Raw genomic sequence first — 14,116 nt, forward strand, 5'->3', positions numbered from 1 at the left:
TGCTGGCGGGGAGAGGACATATGTCAATTCAGACTTTTATCGGGCGACCTTCGCCGGTTCTGTTCATGCAGGAGCTTAAATACCCCCCCCCCCCCCCCCGCCCCTCTGAACGTCTTCCCAACACCTATATCCCCCTGTCTTTTATAGTTTTAGCTGTTAAATATGTATATTCAAGTTGAGAAATGCCTACTCATAAAAATTGCCCATAAAAATACCATTAATCTTAATAAAATTGTATCACTCTTTATAGTTATTTCTAGGTTTAATATGGTTGTAAAATGTTCCGCTTTGTTAATAAATAATTGCTTCAATAATCTCACTGCTGAAAATCCTAAAGTGCATTACTATATCAAAAATAGCACTGAAAGACCCTCCTAATCTTACAAATATTATATTATCCTCTCTTGAATATGTATAAGGTAGCCGTATTCTATTCTATTTAAATCAAGCGACAGTTTATGGTGGCACTGCTAGAACTAGTATTTATTACATTCAGAACAACGGGAGTTATTTAAATATTCAAAATAGTTGCTAGATTATAAATTATAAAGGACTTTTCAAAAAACAGCTATTTCATCAATAAGATATATTTGGATACCCCTCCCATCCCTCTATAAATCCGCTTCGGTCAACAAGTGATTACAAATCCACATGCCTGCCCCTATGTTTACCAACCAATTCAAGCGTACATTTCCCGTCGACATCAAGAACCCTCCAACGGCTAATTCTTCCTCCACAACATTCGAAAAATTTACTCTGATGTGATCTTCGTCAAATCATCAGCGTCCTAACCGTACAAAAAAGAGGAAATACTGGTTCTCTAATATCTAGATATGTACGAGATCTCTTCTACTGATGAAGGTTCGTAGTATGCTTCGCAAAAAAAATCACAACCAACCCGTAACGCCTCGCGCATCCAAATGAAGATAAATGTTTGTTGTTCAATTATTCAATTCAATATAGCAATATACGAAAAAATAGAATAACTGCAGTCATCGCGTCTTACTCGATCCAGCACACAGCATTCGGGCAGTACTGAAGCCGTGATGTGAATATACCGTCGATCGTGTGCTATTTTGGTACAATAGTTTTTATCGAATTAAACTGTCTCTGATCCGAGAACTGATACATTCATCCTAATAAACAATTCTCGAAATTCGACGAACAATCGACGTGTATTTTTTGGAACGGAACAGCCGATCACCGGAACGTCCAAACCGATACGATGTCTTTCGATGACTGATTGTGCCTAGGTTTCAGCGATTGTCACCTCTGTGATTGCCGTCTGCTGCCCGTATGATGGATAGCAAATTAAGGAAGCATTTTTTCGTGCTGTGTGGGATCTTAAGTCTTCAGTAAATAGCACGAGTTAGTCCTCGACCCGCAGGTGACGGGTTATTCGAATCAAATTCGGATGAAGAGGGACACATTCCTACAAATACTTCGTCATCAAGCGTACAGTTAAGAGATTTTTTTCAACATTTTTTACGCTGTTCCGTTGTGAAGGATTTTAGTCACTTTATACCTGGGTATTTTAATATTTTATTTTTAAAAGCCTATCCAGTTGTGGTTGCTCTGCTTATCAAAATGGTTTAATCGTATGGAGTATAACGGAACCAAATTAAGTAAAATCTTTATCAATTTATAAACAAAAAATATCAAAATAATTTTAATTCCGGAAAAAACTGTTAACATATTGTATGAACCCTCAATAACTCAGCGCAATAAGTTAATTAGTTTTTTAACCATTGCGCTAACTATATGTAAAACTAGTTTCAGAAAAACGCATTAGACAATTCAAGTATGCATGGCACAAGGAATCTCTTGCCTCATCATCATCAACCTGCTAAGCCCGATCATATAAAGCATCTTCCCTTGTTTCGCAGAAGTTCTTCAAAACCGATTTTTAACCCTATCAAATGCGCCTTAATGTTTTATTCACACACAAACTCACAACTAACGCGATAAAGCAAAATCATTCCCCTTGTGCAGAGACAATACGAGCACAAATGTATCAAAATGCGCTCGTCACCCTAGTCACTCGTAACCTAAATTACCCTACTTACCTTCCTATTATAATTTTACAGTCCGCCTTTGATGCGCGATCTTCGCGGGCAGAAGCTCCAAGGCAACGAAAAAAAACTTATTAAACTAAAAACAGGTTTCTGTGTTGCAGCTTTATGAAATGTTTGTGTTTGCCTTTCAAACTTCTAGTGCTCGTTTCTTTCTATTTTTTTTCTTGTGGGCTATGGTGGCTTTTTCTGTCTGCCAATTGATCCGCAATTTCAGTAATCATCTGTGCAAATACCAAAATCGTATATAAGTAGATGACGTCATTGGATATTCCCCACTTTTTCGGCGCACATCACTTTAAATGTAATGTTTTGAATTAATCCGGGACCATTGCTACATTTGATGAAGATTGAGGTGAGTGGAGTTGAAAAAGGTTAGTTTGGTCGGTACTCATAAATGCGTACATGGTTAAACGCAGTATGTTTCTCATGTGGAACCGCTCAAAACTGTGTTTACATAATCATATATAGAAACAAGTAACGTTGTTCGAGTGCGCACCTTAGTCATATTAGCCATTACCCAAAAACAGCTGGGAAGGGAGGGAAGCAAAAAGAGCGCGAAGCTTCACATCTATTACTCCAAGCAGTTTTTGGACCCAATGCCGTGTTGGTATCACAGTCACGACATCAGCAGAGCGAGACAGCGCTTGGCTACGTACGCTATGATTAAACCCATCGCACTAAAAAATCATACTCGGTACAATACGGAATTTTCTGATGCTACTCATGCAAGGTCCTGTACTCCAAGAAACTAATATCAAGTCTATCTAAATAGACGAAAAACCCCAACAAAATGTAGTACAAAGACTTGGTTGCTTGGTTTTAAAGATATTTGTGACTAGTTGTGGTTAACCTTAACAGAAAAGTTGGGTGGCGGTCATAGCGTAGTTGATAAATCCATTGCCTTGTACGTAGCTCACCTGGGGTTCGATTCCCATCCCCGCACATAGGTTTGGAGATTTTTCTAAAAGTGATTTTTCAGCCCGCCTAAGGCACAAATGTTTGAGTTTGTAATCAATTTTGCCAAAAAGAATTTGTTCTACCTGTTTTCAGATCGCGTCAATGAGTTCTGCCGCGATTTTCGTGAGAATTACCATAATATATCTACAGAAGAGCCTTCGCACGTGTTTAAGACAAAACAAAAACAAAACGTTAAACAATGCTTGTTTTCTAGTGTCAACACTAACGTGGGTTTGGCTGAATCATTGCCTTTCACGGTAAGAACAACGCATTTCAGTTCAGGCTCAAGCGAAAGGCATCAGGTCAGTAAGTTCTTGGAGTAAAAAACCCAATATATGAATTAAGTGGGCTCAGTGCAAGTATTTTCGAGTAAAAATTTATGACAGTAACACGTCAGCGATACGGAGCGTTACATTCTATATCGGCAAACTTTGCAGTCGACATTACTAGTGCAACGACTCAAATGACATCAAGAATTCTTCAGCAAGACCGTCGAGATGTGTACCAACCCTCAGGGTACAAATTACTGGCGATTTTTTTAGATCTTTACACAAGTGTACACCTACTTGTTATACATCAACTTATTGACTTTTTTAATTAATTAATCAATTGTTTGCAGCGAACAATATGAATGAGTAGCGGAGTTGGCGGTTGGGGTCAGAGCTTAAAAAATTGACATCCCTGCGTGAACTTGAAAGAGAAACGAAATACAACTCATGCCCGCCGCGATGAATGAAATGTTTAGTTCGTTTCTCTCGTCATTCGTTCTCCCGGCACAGCGCATTCAGGTTCGGATGTCCGGTTTTAGCAGCAAATTGAATTTTGTTTCTATGCTAACTCTAAGAGGGATTATTGAGGAAAAGTACATCAGATATAAATTACGCAGTTCACTTATGCTAGAAAATGTAGAAGATGACAACTTCTGCCTTCAAACTGTCCACACAAGAATAGAATTCATTCAAAAGTAAGAAAATCTCTTCTTGCATATCTCGCTAGTGCAAGGAACATTTACAAAATGCCGAATATCGATAATTTGCTTTTGAATTTGGAGCACCCTGCGAAGTCAAAATGCTGGGGTATTGGGACTGAAATATTTTGAAACGAAACATCAAAATCACTCGAATCTATAGATGAGCCCCGCAAAACGCATATCAGCGTCATTTGTATATGAAATACGGAAGAAGAAAAAATATCGTCTATATAGTCTTAGTTCCGAAAATTGCAACCCCAGGGGAAAATTATGTATCATTTTTTGCACCAAATTGTTTATTTTCCGAACGTATACATCCTCTAATAATAAACAATATGAATGACGACTACGGTTATATTGAAAATGTTGCTTTTTTCAAGAGTTTGCAATATAATTCACTCTCCTGCTCGCATATGTTACAATTTGCTATACACCCTCCCCAATAAAACATAATTTATTGAAGGTCATTTAACAGTAACAATCAGCAGTAACAGTACAACACCATATTCTCTGCTACACTTTTACACTAATCTATTATTTCAATTATTCAATTGGCCCATTAGCTGATTAGCATTATTTAGCTGTTCTATCTGGTAAAAATACGCGGGTCTGTCCAGAAAATATATTCAAAACGAGTAGCTCCATATTGAAGACTGTGCTGGGGAAGCCCACGCTGGCCAAAAAAAAACATTCAGTTCTTCCACGAAATATAAAATTTCCTATCTCTACTTGTCTTCAGGGATGTAATGCACCTCAGAGCAAATAAAGAGAAGAATAAAAAACGCTCTTTGCACTTTTCATGCGAACCACCGATGTGTGTTGCTCCAATATGTGCATTCTACTCCATGGCTGCACACCTCAAAGAGTAGAAATAAAAACCTCTTTAGTGTGAATCTTGGTCCCCCGCGTACAGCAGCAGAGAAGGCAACCAAAAAAAAACATTTTAAAAACGTTTTCTCCGATCAAACTTTATCTGAATTCTAGTTTGATTCGCCTTCCTACCTGCTTGCCAGGCACAAAAAAGTGGCTCTTCAAGGTGACTCATTGAACGAAATTATGCAGCTCTTGGTGCACAGATTTTTCTCTTTTTCAAGTTTATCTTTGTGCGGTCGTTCTGCACATCGCAGTGTTTTTGTGCTGCTCTATTTTTCATCAGTGTATTTCGCTCTTTGTGGCACATTGTGTGAGCAAATAACAAGCCTGCTTGTCTTCACGATGAGCCCAGATGTCGGTTGCTAAGCATTGCGTGTGTCCAGTACGTGATATATGAAGGTACTGCATGACCTCGTGCTGCTTCCATAAAGGATTCGAAAGATACGTTTTCATAAGCACCTTCAATATTAAGAAGAACTCCTAAGCTTGATTCCTTTTGCGAAAACCCTTTTCAATGTTGTAGGCAACATTGTGTAACAGGGTGGTAGTATACTTCTCCCGCTGAAATGCGTGTTCTATTACATGCAGCAGTGTGGTCGATTAATCGTTCCACTGATTTGAGAAAGAAGAAGTTCACACTGGTCGGTCTAAAGCTCTTTGCCTCCTCATAAGTGACGCGGCCATCTTTAGGAATGAATTTTACAGTTATTTCCCGCCACGCCAACGGAATGTATCCTGTTGCAAGACCACAAGTAACAACTTTTTAAAAATATGCTTGAAGTGTTCATATCATCTTTGAAGTAGAACTGGAATGATTCCATCTTTTCCTGGCGACTTATACGGAGCAAAACTTTGAATCGCCCATATGGTCGATTGAGTTCTCACAATTGTACGAGCAAATGCCCAAGAATCAGAACTCCCCGAAAAACTCAAGGGCAGTCGTTAGTTGTGGCTCAGTACAGCCTGGAAAGTGTGTGTCAAAATGACTGTTGAGTATATGAGAATATGTAATTCGTCCGACGAGTATTCACTATTAGCAGTTCTAATTGAACTGACATGAAAGTGTTTAGATTTCGAAAGTAACTTATTTAATCTACAAGAGACTTGAGACATTTGTGCAGAGGCTTTTCCAACCACTTCGCTCCGAGGATCGAAGGGCATTTCTGTATGCTTTGTGAGCCATATTAAATGCCTTCGAGCCGTCCCTGTGTCTGCGATTCCAAGCTCTTCTACATAACTTTTTGAGTCAAGTTCGGTATTCTACCAAGGTTTTCCTTTAGAAGCGCGCATAACTCGATGCGGACAAACCTCTTGGTATTCTGCTGCTATGAGTGAGTTTGTTTAATCCACGACCTCATCCAAGTCACTTGGAGATTCAATCGTCGGGAGATTCTCATGAAACCTAGTCGCCAAGCCCTGTTCGTAGTTGATTACGATATGTGACGATATCCAGCGAGACGTTGAAATGATCAGAGACGATGTACTTATGATCAGATGACGATCGTTCGAGCTGGTTTGGTACGAGCCAGTTTGCCAACTCATGCGAAATAGTGTGAGAGCAGAGAATTGCATCTAACACCTCTTCTCTGCCAGATCGTGCACATGTTGGATGATTTCGTACATTAAGTATGTGCAGATTTGTACTACTTAAGTATTACATCAATTCGGTGCCTCTCAAATTGATATCTGACCAGCCCCACATTATGTGGTGGGCATTTGCATCACAGCCGAGTATGAGGGGATACCCATTTCTGCCACAGTACGATATAACCCTTTTGAAATCATCAGAAGGTGATGGCTCATTATGCGGCAAATATGCCGAACAATAGACGTATTTCAGTCATATTGACCGTGTAAATCATGTGTAAATACCACTATTCTCAAGTATACAGGCACGTGGCATTTTACGTAGATTTGTCATGCCATTATTGTTGAAACGGCCTCTAGGCCAGAGTGGAGAAAGATAATAGACTGTTATCAACCACAAACACAGGGCTCGACAAAATCAAATTCAACTTATTGAAGAATCTACCAAACTCTGGCAAAGAGGCGCTTGTCGATTTATCTAATAAGCTTCTTGAGGTTAAAACATTGTTCCACACGATCGGATATAAGTGTGAATCATCGTCCTCCAAAAACTAGAAAAACCAGCCTCCGATCACAACTCGTATCGGCCAATTACAATGCTTTCCTGCATCCGGAAGTTATTTAAGAAAATGATCTTGTCTCACCTCGACAATTGGGTCGAAGCAAATAGCAATTTGGATTCCGCAAATGCAAACGGATGAACGATTGCCAATGCTAGCAAAAAGCAGATGACATCAGTTTTCTTGAATGTTAAAGGGGTTTTTGATTCAGTTTCTATCAACATTCTTTCCGAGAAGCTGCATCCATGCTGGTCTTCACCAACTTTGAACAATTGTTTGCCAAATTTGATGTCGAAAAAGCACATATTCGTCAATATTGAGATTTAGCTACATGGGTTTTCCCCAGGACTCATGTCTAATCCCCCTTCTATACAATTTTTATGTCAATGACATTCATAAATGTCTTTGACAATTCCTACACGCTAAAGCAACTTGCATACGACAGTGTAATTTAAGTTATAGCGCCCAAAGCTATCGACCTACCAAAAACCAATGCAGAATACTTTGGACATTTTGTCAACTTGGGCTATTAAGCAAGGTATCGAATTCTCTACGGAGAAAACTGAGCTAGTTTTATTTTCTAGGCAGCGTGAACTAGCACATTTACAGCTTCTCTTAATGGGTCAAACTATGGCTCGGGTCTTCACAGTAACGTATATCGTGGTCTGATTCGACTCGAAGGGCACCTGAGAATGCCGTATTCGGTATCTTATACAGCATTGCCAAGAAAGGACTAACTTTCTTCGCACAATAACCGGAACATGGTGGGGTACCCACTTTCGAGATCTAATTGAGCTGTATCAAACAACGATAGTGTCTATAATGGAATAAGGACGCTTCTGCTTTTGCTCCGCCGCTAAGAAAATACATTTCATCAAACTTGAAAGGATTCAGTTTCATTGTTTGCGTACTGCCTTAGGGTGCATGTTCTCGACGCTTACGATAAGTCTCGAAGTCGTCCAAATAGGCAAAATTCGTCGAGTAATGGGAAAATTGCTACATTCGATAGTCAACGAAGCATGGATGTGGGTCAGGATTTCATTCCTGTGATATCCCGACTCATGTCAAACCATTACACGCTGGATGCACATCTCCGACGTATTGGGCGGGTGGATAGTGGTATCTGCGCTTGTGGCGACGGCTATCACAATATCGAACATATTGTCTGGGCGTGCACTGAATATCATTCCACTATGTCTAAGCTAATGGATACCCGTCGGGTCCAAGGAAAACCACCCAACGGCCCTATTCAAGATGTAATATGAACCCGCGATCTCTCCTATATGTCCCTCATCAACCTCATATTACAAACAATCAATACCAAGATTTAGCCCCTGCATTTCTCATTTTCTCGTTTGTAGGAATCGCCTGTACTGCTTTAATAGTGCCGACTCGCACCAAAGTGCTCCTGCGTGATTGGCTTCATTACACACTATAGAACCTACATTGACCGAATTGAATCCGAGAACAACCCGAAGATCTGACTCGTTTTGGAGGATTTCAATCGGATCTGAATAGGACCACCGGACATTCTACTGGTTGCTCTCGTTGCAGTCCGAGGATATCGCTGATCTTCCATTTTTCGTAAGGTTGCAAGCGTGATGTTCTCATTTTAACTGTCATCGTATATTCTATTAAATTAAATTCTATTCAAAAACAAACAAAAAAAACCAAACCGATCTACACTTCTCCTTCCTCTGCAGTCTTAGTTATAACAAAAATTCAAATGATCCCCCATGTATTCTGTAGTTAATTCATAGTTAGCGACAGTCTAAAAATGTTCGCTAGTTTTAAATGGTTTATCTTAATAGTTCCTTGATATTGAATGCAGCATAATGCAAACATAATGCAAAAAAAATTTAAAGCAGACCATGTATGTTGTTTCTTAGTATTTGAATATTTTATGATGTAACCACCTAGTTTTGAGAAATTTGACCTGTCAATCGAAAAAAATTGGCACCATATTAAATAAACAGACCATAAAAGCACATGAAAAAATCCATCTTATAAATTCATGAAAGAATCACAAATCCGTTAATTGAACTATTTACGAAAATCGGAGCTAAACTCCTGAAATAATAGATAATAAACTTCGCATTCATGAAACTATCTGTCTTTCCAAAAACAAATTGACGATGTCACACTCGAATGTTTCGTTGGATTACCGTTGTTTCATGATTATAGTTCATAATTTTCAGACTATATCGACGAAAATATTTAACCGAAGTTCAAAATTTTAGGAATTTAGTCCCGATTTTTGTAATTTCTATGTATGCTATAGCGATATTTTATTCGTTATGCTATATTTCTCCTTAGTTGCGTTGCGTTACGTAAGCACGGTATACTTCGTAGATTACACACTGATGACTCTCATTTCCAACCAGACCAGTTAAGGAGCATTGTTTGGGAATAACGATTGATCCAGTCCAAGCGAGAATTTCGCCTGAGAACTATCATTACGGGCCAAGACCATCTTTACCGTAACTTAGGATACGAGAGAGAAAGAGTTGAGGTGGTACTTACTTAACGGAAGGCCCCGGGTTGTTAGTCAGAATTCGCCTCAAGCAAGCGATGCGACTGAGAATATATTTTCGTGCATAAAAAGTTTGAATAATTTATTTACTGTAGGATACGTAAATGTTCTAGATGTTAAGGCGTTTAAGCTCTGGGTAACCGTTTGTTTCAACTAAAACAACTTGAGCTCCGGGCAGCAGGCTGTCGGGAGTGTTGTCGACAATATAGAATGGACCGTTCGAGTAAACGTTGCGATATTACAATGAAGACGCGAAACAGAATAAATATCGACGCTGAGTTCCTAAACGATATTAATATCATGAACGAATTAAACACAAGTAGTAGGTACTTTTATAAATGACTGGCCATTTAATGGACTAAAAATAAACCATTAAATGATTGACGCAAATTGTTAATTGGTTTTGAAATGTTCTTACGAATTGTCAATTCTCAACCATCATACAAAATTCATAAGTCATCATTCATTCAGACAAGACCATGCGTATTCCCCACGCGCATTAAAGACCCAGTGGATTCGTTTCCTAGTTGGTCAAATAAGCACGAAACAAACAAACAAACTAGTTTGCTCAGTCTAAAGAAATGTCAGCTCGATTGGCATCAATCGGCGGATACGTGTTCCCTTTTTTTGTTGTTTTTTTTAAGCCATTTTTGATGCTCGTATATGTCGGAGTCAGGAAGCGTAAAGTAAAGCAAATAACAGCTTCTCTACCTTCGACTCGATAGTTTGTACCAGAACTCATGAAGCTAGCATCTGGATCGAGTGTGTAAATATACTAGACACAGAAAATTGGCACAATTTCGAAACAACGCCGTAGCGGTGCACTTTAAATGCTGCAGTATCCGTCCTTTCGTACATGAGGTGAAACTAGTAGAAGAAAAAATCTTGGTTGCATGAAACAAATAAGATCACCACTAGCTGGATTAAAACAGATTTTTTATTTCTTCATTGCATGAACATATAAAAGATCCACGACCCATTTAATTTTCAATGCACAGAGCTGAGTCAAATAAACGATTTTCGTTGTTTCAATCTAAAGCTTTGCGATTGTTTTAAAATGTGTTTTACTAGTTTTAGCCAGTTCTCATTTCAGTAAGTATTTTAATATATTTTAAAAATTACCAAATTTCCAATAACTTGTGCCACAAAACGATAATACGACGATGATATACTTCCTCAATATTTGGAAGGAATAGACAATAAAATTTCATGAAGTTATTCGAAACAAGTTTCAAGTAAACGATAATTTTCTAAATTACACTTCATCAAACTGGAGAGAATCCAGTATCGTTGCTTGCGCATTGCCTTGGGTTGCATGCACTCGACCCATACGATGAGTCTCGAAGTGCTGGCGGGCGTTCTTCCGCTAAAAAATCGATTTTGGGAACTCTCATATCGATTGCTCATCCGATGCGACATTCTGAACCCGTTGGTGATTGAAAACTTCGAGAGGCTCGTCGAGCTTAATTCTCAGACCCGATTTATGTCCTTGTACTTCGACTACATGGCACAGAGCATTAATCCTTCTTCATATACTCCCAACCGTGTTCGTTTCCTAGATACTTCTGATTCTACTGTATTCTCCCAGTACGAGATATGCTGGCAAATCGTGATTTCCTCTATATGTCCCTTATTTATACTTTCATAAAAACGATAAATATTCCAATTTAGCCCCTCTCTTTCTATTTCTCGTTTTTAGAAGTTCCTGCCTTGTGGAACCGATCAGCTCCAGACTGCCACTATGTAACCACCGTCGCTCTTATCACTACGGAAACTGAAGCGAGAGCGACTCGAGGTCCGAAGGATTCTCTTTGAAGAATTCCCCGCGGGTCCGAAGAATACCATCCGCTAATCCGACCTACTAGACTGAGGCGCTAATTTGTTTCGCTGATCTCCCGTTTGCCCGAAAGTTGCAAGTTTTGCTCTTCTCTCCCGGTCACCATCTACGCCTTCTCTCCCCTGTTCTTGATACAACCACTTCTACACCGATTTTGGAAATGACCAAGCAAGTCTCCGATAAAAAATCGAATTTGTATTCCGTATTCCTAGTTTTAAGATAGTTGTAATTTCTACTCTTTGTTAAAACTATTGTCCCCCATCTTGTAAATAGAATTGTATCCCTAGTTTTAAAACACTTGTGAATTTTTTCATAAATATTTGTTCCCCCTTTTGTGTACCAAACTATATTGTTAGTTTTAAGATAACTGTAAATATTTCCTAAAAAAACTATTACTATTGAATTCGCTGTTTTAAAATTTTTCATTAAAAAAATCTTTTGCCCCCTCTCTTGTATATAGAATCTTTTTTCTAGTCTTAAGATAGCTGTAAAATTTTTCTCTTTTATAAAAAAAAATATTTCAACATTGTAACCTCCTAGTTTTAAGATATTCAAAATGTAAAAACAAAAGAATTTGACACCGCCAAGCTAACGCATTTGTGCCTATCAAATAAACGAAATGAATAAAAAAAATCTAAATTACTATTCGATATACGAATTTTTAAATAGAAATTGAGGGCGGGCATAGCGTAGTTTATCACTTGATTGCCTTGTAGGTACTTCATTTTCAAACTCCAACTCTGCCATCGAAAATGCTGTATTAGTAATATCAGAGCTTACCGCTAAAGGAATAGAAAGACACATATCATCATAAAATACGTGGAACGTGCCGATTGAGTCAATCTGATAGGATTCCAAATTCCTAATATTAATCGATTTAGCCCAAAACCTACAGCACGACCACGAACGACGATGGCCAACTACCCTCAAACTTTTGCATGTACTTGTATAACGCAAGCATGTATCAAACCCCATTCAACGACTGGTCCGTACTGCAGGCCACTCGGCATTTTCCACATAACGTTCGTCTTATTTCACCTTCCCTCTCATTATATGTTTTACTTTTATTATTAGTTTTCATTACATTTCACTTACTCTTTTCGGTCTATTCGCAAGTGTGCATATGCCTTGTTTTGCTGCAGCCACAGCCATGCACAGCTTACCGTCTACCATCCATTGGGGAGACGAGCGCCGCCCGCGAGCACACAATTGCACCCCCTGTTTCTGTCTTGTGGCCCCCTTCGGCCTAATCCAACAAGCAATCACTGGCGGGGAATCCGTCCGGCGGCGCGCGGTACAGGTATAGCAGAGAAAACGAGTTTCGCTTCGAATGTTTGCAATAAGAGGCAAAAACTTTGCACTACACTTCTGCCCTCGGTAAAATCTTCTTTCTTGTACTTTACTTCACTGGCTTTTATTTATGCTTGGCTGTGAGTTTTCCCCTCTTTAGACTTGAACAACTTATTGAAACGCTATCTAACAACATTCGAAGGATAAACTTGAAGGAATCACTCCACCGGCAACTGTGCTGAAAAGCTTGAACCGAACGATAATTCTCGAGTCAGGTTCGGATCCCACATACGAATAAGTCGTGGGATCAGCTTCACTGATTTTGTTTGATTAACACTTCACATGGAACGCGATTCGTGCGCTGCCTGCCATACGTTTTTAGCGATTTTTGGTTTGTTTTGGTTACTCACTTCGTTTCACGATGATCGACACGTTCGGATACCAACCACTACTGTATAGAATGATGATAGCAAAATGGAATGTGAAATAGATTCCAGAACAAACAATTCAAAGCGAACTTCAGTTCCACAGCACGCGAGGATAACACAGTTCAGATATACACTTATTCTTGCTGCTATACATATAATATGAGAACAAATCACACGCTGATACGATATTTGCCGTAGTCAGAATTCACTATCGATACATACCAATCCGAGGCAATTTACTTGATATAACGATTATGCATGCAATATTTTGAGGCAATTAAGAACAAAACTCGACTCAGCGAAACTTAAACGTAAGCATGTAGTAATGTTTGCATCAGCATTGGAGATCGCCTAATCGTAATTTGATGAAATAGGCAGTTATACTAAATACGATATGGCTACACAGATCATTCTTAGTATTTCGCAGAACTTCTCCAAAATAGCTAACCCCATAGAATTTACGAGATGTGGGCTTCCAAAATTTGGAATGTATTCACATTTCTTGTCAGATCATCACTATTCGCACTACATTCCATTATCACAATTTAATCGTTTACTGTCACCTGCTTCTGCCAATCGACAAGCAGGCAATATAGCTAGAATGTTTTCCTCGCTAGGATTACATAAAACAGAATTACCGCACTAACCGAAAGCTTTTCCACCGCTTTCCGCTGGCTACGACCAGGCTTTTCAACCGAACAAAACGAACAACCCGCGCAGAGACACAGACAGACAGCTTCGCCGTGTTGTCGTTTACTCACCGAGATGACTTTCGCGACTAACTGGACTGGCTGACGCGCGGACGGACTACAGCACAGCTACCTACCTACTTACCGACTGGATTTGGCGTTGAGCACTTCTTGTTCCACTACTACAGCAGCAACAGCGTGGGCGCAAAACTTTACTTCGGCGTGTAGCGAAACGATTATATGCAGCAAATCGCAATACCATCACGCGTCGCGAAAAAGCGAGCGAAAGCTCAGATCGAAGCTTTCCGTGGCGGCAG

At 39.3% G+C, this 14,116-nt stretch overlaps 1 protein-coding gene across 1 annotated transcript in view; it reads right to left on the reverse strand.

Annotated features, from left to right (window-relative positions):
* The window catches only part of LOC131694300 (diacylglycerol lipase-beta-like), a 91,977-nt gene extending 78,076 nt beyond the window's left edge, over nucleotides 1-13,901 (reverse strand). Inside the window, exons 1-2 of the mRNA XM_058982925.1 lie at nucleotides 13,758-13,901; nucleotides 12,488-13,133 (exon numbers count right to left, since the gene is read on the reverse strand). The gene's annotated coding sequence lies outside the window, so the exon portion shown is untranslated. The remainder of the gene's footprint in view (nucleotides 1-12,487; nucleotides 13,134-13,757) is intronic.
* Between the last annotated feature and the right edge of the window lie 215 nt (nucleotides 13,902-14,116).

The sequence above is a fragment of the Topomyia yanbarensis genome, chromosome 3 (genome assembly GCF_030247195.1).
Source record: "Topomyia yanbarensis strain Yona2022 chromosome 3, ASM3024719v1, whole genome shotgun sequence".
Taxonomy (NCBI): Eukaryota; Metazoa; Arthropoda; class Insecta; order Diptera; family Culicidae; genus Topomyia; species Topomyia yanbarensis.